The sequence below is a fragment of the Prionailurus bengalensis genome, chromosome D1 (genome assembly GCF_016509475.1).
Source record: "Prionailurus bengalensis isolate Pbe53 chromosome D1, Fcat_Pben_1.1_paternal_pri, whole genome shotgun sequence".
NCBI classification, from domain to species: domain Eukaryota; kingdom Metazoa; phylum Chordata; class Mammalia; order Carnivora; family Felidae; genus Prionailurus; species Prionailurus bengalensis.
The window spans coordinates 27,149,338-27,154,205 of NC_057346.1; positions in this window are offsets into that span (position 1 = coordinate 27,149,338).

Genomic DNA, 4,868 nt, shown 5'->3' on the forward strand with positions numbered 1-4,868 from the left:
ACCAATCAGGAGTCAGGGAGACGCGCTCCCCCCCCCCCCCCCCTCAGTAAGTGTCAACTCCAACTTTTTTCCCCTTCCCTTTACGCGCGGTCCCACATTAACTCCTGCAATGCTGGACTGGCCCTTCAGACAGAGTCCTTTGGGGAGGCCCCAGTTGCTACCTCCTTCAAGGCCAAGTGCCCAGGGCACAGCCTCCAAGAGGCTCCTGCACTGGCCCCAGTGACAGTGTTCCCATCCCTGTAGAATCACTCTGGGGATCCCGACTGTTGTATCCCGACTGCTGGGGATCCGATGTGTAGAAGAGAGGTCTCCAGAGAAGGTTCCAGAGGTTTTCAATTGTAAGGCCCAAAAAGAATGTAGGAAAGGTCATACTAAAATCATGCTCCCCACTAAAAACCACATTTGCACCCCAAGCTGGGGATCGGGGACAAATACCACCTGGTTAACACAACCAAGGTCTCGGTTACTTGCCTTGTCCAGGGGCTGCAGCGCAGAGCCCAGCACAGCGGTAAATTACGAGAGGTAAGGTTGGCAGCAAAGTGGAATCAGAGGGAAGGTGAGGGAAGCAGAGGGAAGGTGAGCATTTCCCTAGGAAGGCTGCAGATCTTCAAGAACTGCAGTTTGGGCCCTGAAAACTTGATTTGAATACTGCTCAGTTTTTTTGGGTCCTTGATGAAAGGTGGCAAGCCCCCTCACATGGCACTGCCCACAGCTGTGGGTACGGACGTGTGTGAGAGTTGATTCCTTCCCACACTGCCATCTCCCCCAGGGATGAGACAGGACTGCAGCCCAGACAGAGAGAGAGAGGAGTGGCATGATCTACAGTCTTCACTGAGGGGCACAAAACGAAGCACTTAATGTCACCCCAGTCTTAATGGCACAGCTCTGGATTGGATTCAGGGTCCTGTTCTCTAAGTACAGGCTCTAGAGTCACTCCTCTCTGTGCTTGCTCCGAGTTGTCAGTGTGGGAGATTCACTGGCATCAGGACCTTTAAAATCCTCTGCCAGCTCACCTATACCCAGCTACCCAGTTCTCTGCCTGTGTTGGGGGTACTGGCAGTTGAGGTCCTCCCTGCTTTTTAGCCCAATTGAACTGGTGGCTATGGACATTCAGCATGCATATGAGACCCTCTGGGCTTGTTACCTCCAAAGAGGAGGTTGTCACAAATACAAAAGTACTTTTGTGACTACAGAACCTCTGGTAAACCCTGGTGTCCCCCAAATTCTTTCCAAGTGTCTCCTCTGTCTATTTTCCTTGAAACACGGAAGGATGGCTTTGAATGAGAAAAAAGGATGCATTAGCAAGCTGTAGGATTGTCTTTCCAGATCATTTACAAGCTAGGAATAGCTCGCGTCTCATATGTTTTGGGAAACACTTCTGGAGAAAGGGGTATGGAAAGAACGGCCTCTTCAATGCTTTTCCAAAAATGAGGAAAACTGCATCCCAGCATAATGGCATAATGGCCCTGGTAGAGCCTGACCTGGACAGGTGATGAATAATCCTATTTACTTCAAGCCTGTTGTAACATTTTTGATCATTGGTCTTTGCTTCTTTAAGTCCCAGAGTCAAAGTGCTGATTTTCAATAGCAGTTATGTCCCTATACGTTTTCCTTCTTTTTCCTTTGTAAGTCTCTGAAAGGAGAAGGATGGGGCCATTGGGCTCCATTCCCCATTCTCTCCTCTGGAATGTATTAATAGCTGCAGGCAGGAGATTTAACCAGCCCAGGGAAAGTCTTGAATGTCCTTGGAGCCCTCTGGTCTCATTTGGGAAGGCTCTGGAAGTTATTTTTTTTTTAATAGAATGAAATGCCCCTAAAGACAGCCCTTTGGAGAGAGAAGTCAGACAGTGATCTGCGGACTTTATCCTGCCCCATTTCAACAATAACAACAGCTGCTGGCTGGCTCACTGCTGGGTTGAGTCTGCATGGCTGCCCCCTCCTGGATTCACACTTACTGGGAGATGTGCCTTGCTAGTTAATTTCCAGGGTAGCACCTGCCACTTGCCGAGCAACCTCAAGGTGTCAGGCTTGTCTTAGTTATGCTTAAACCCAGTGCGTGCCCTTGCCCCTGGGACTAAGGGTCCCTGGTGTGTGGTGAAAGCCTTTAGGAGAATGGTAGATGAAAACAGTCCAAACAAAACAAACACCAACCAACCAGCAAAAATCCCAGAGGGGTATTTTGCCAATTCTGGATTCCCTACCTTATCACGTTCTTTCCCAAAATATGTAATTACAACAGGATGGCAAACTCCAGCCCATTGGCTAAATCCTGCGCTGCTGTTTTCACATGGTCCACAAGCTAAGCATGATTTTAATGTTTTTTAAATGATAGAAAAAAAATGAAAAAAAAATTCATGACACTTGAAAACAGTTTGAAATTCAAATTTCAGTGTCCACAAATACTGGTTTATTGGAATGCAGTCATAGCCATTCATTTACATGATGGCTGTTCTTGTGCTATAAGGGCAGGGTTGAGTGAGCCTAAAATGTATTTACTATCTGGTCCTTTGCAGGCAACATTTGCTGACTCCTGAATTACAGTAAAGCAGCATTAGTTTGGAGTCTTCAAAATTTGGAATATGGGATTATTTAAACTCACTTGTGATTTTTACAAAATGAGAGGCTCAAAATAATTTCTTGGTGTGACTATAAAGGAAACTATATAAAACTTAAAATTCAAATATCTATGTTTGTCCTTAATTCTTTATCTAGCACTTACTCATTATTTAATCAGTCCTTAAGTAATTAAAGGACGTTTGTGTTTATGGTATTTTATATTGTAGGTCTATTGTGAATTTTAAGTTTTTAATTAACTTCTACTATTGGTCACTGATTATATCTTAGTTCATAACTGGAATTTTATAGAGTGTATATTATCAATTTATTATCTATACTAAGCTCTGGTATTCTCTAGGACCTCCTTCTAGAACCAGATTGGAAGAGACATAAGTGGTCATCTAATCTACTTACATTCCCATTTTGCAGAGAAGAAACAGAAATGCAGAGGTTTTAGTGATTTGCCCAAAGACACATAATTAGTGGTTAAATTTTTCCTAAAATACTATGATACCCCCCTGTATGAAGATAAAAAAGTTGTATTACTTTCAAATTTCACTGGCAATTCATACCTTTTCATTAAAATTGAGTGCTTATTCTGGGTCAGGCAGTGTTCTAGAGGATCATTTTAGTTTAATTTTCATTCACTCCTCAGTAAATGATAGTCTCCATCTTTTGAGAGTGCTTGCTATGGGCTAAGCACTCTGCTGAACAGCTCACATACATGATTCCACTTTATCCTCATGACAGCCCTCTGAAAAAGGCATCCTACAGATAAAGAAATAGGATGAGAGAGGTGAGTTAGCTTGCTTCCGGTCGTTGGGTTAATAAGTAGTGGATACAGTGTTGGGGCACCTGGGAGGCTCAGTCAGTTGAGCACCGACTTCAGCTCAGGTCATGATTTCATAGTTTGTGATCTTGAGCCCCATGCTGGGCTCTGCACTAACAGTGTGGAGACTGCTTGGGATTCTCTCTCTCCTTTCTCCCTCAAATAAATAAACCTCTCCCCCCCCCCCAAAAATAAATAAACCTAAAAAATATTAAGTAGTGGAGACAGTGTTTTTAACCAAGGTCACATTCATAAGCTACCAATTAAATATATTATTTTCTGGTGATAATGTCCTGCGCTGAATTAATGTTCCTTTGTTTAGAACCAAGGATTAAATCATGGCATTACAGAGCTGGAAGGGATTCTAGGATTCATCTTTAAAAATCCCACAGAAGGGAATAAACAGCTTTCCCCAAAAGCCTGTTTGTAGCACTTAAACATAAACAGAGTTCTTTCTCTCTAAACAAAATAATACTCCTTTTGCCACAATTTATGTTCGTTTTCTATAATTTTGGCTATTTTGTAATAGCCACGACCCTGTATTGCCCTATAACAGAGAGAGAGTTTCCTGGTCTTTATCTGTCACGCTACTGAGCATCCATCCCAGGAAGATTATGTTTGACTTTTGACATCACTTATGTGCTGACATTCCCCTAATATTCTCTTTGACATGCAAGTTTTTGTGTCTGCCACCTGTATGTACACAAGTATCCCTATGTATTTTTATTTGTCTAATTCTTTCTTAGTCCTAAATGTTCTTTCATAACCTTTGGAAATTCACCCGCTATTTGGGAAACCACTAACTCATATTTTTGAAGCCCCTTTAAGTGCAATTTCCTTACTTCTGTGAAGTGCTAGCTACTTTGAATGCTTAACCTACCTTCATTTGGTTGTTCTGGTGTTTACAGTCACAGGTTCAATGGATGAGCTCTCAATCCTGTTATCTCTATCTCTGAGAACCAGATCTAGCACAAACTTTTGTGTGATGTTGACACTGACTTGCTTGCTGGCCAGATTTTAATGGATTTTAATATACCAAGAAGCAAACAAATAAAGCTTTTTTGTTTCTGCTGTTTGTATTTTCAGTGACTTAACTGCCGTGTTATTGGGTTCAATGTTGGGCACCCAAAATATAAGGTTGCCCAAGGTTTCATGTGCAGTGCGTCTGTGATTACAATCTGTGATTACTAGTGTAACTTGTGCGTTCTGAGTTTTACATGCCATAACAATGGACACCCTGTTGATAACAGAGGCTTAGATCATGCTCGCTTTACCACCTTATGGCCAGCAGGTGGCATTGTTGGAACTTCATATTTATCCTCTTTTACAACTTTCGGAGCAACTTCTTCAAACGTTAGAAATCTCTATCATGTCATAAAAGTTTGAGTAGGGAATTCTTCAAAATCGTACAAATAAGAATCTGAGTGTTTATTACATTTCTTACAACCAGCCACTAGAGAAGGTTGGAGGAGGTGTTGTGTGG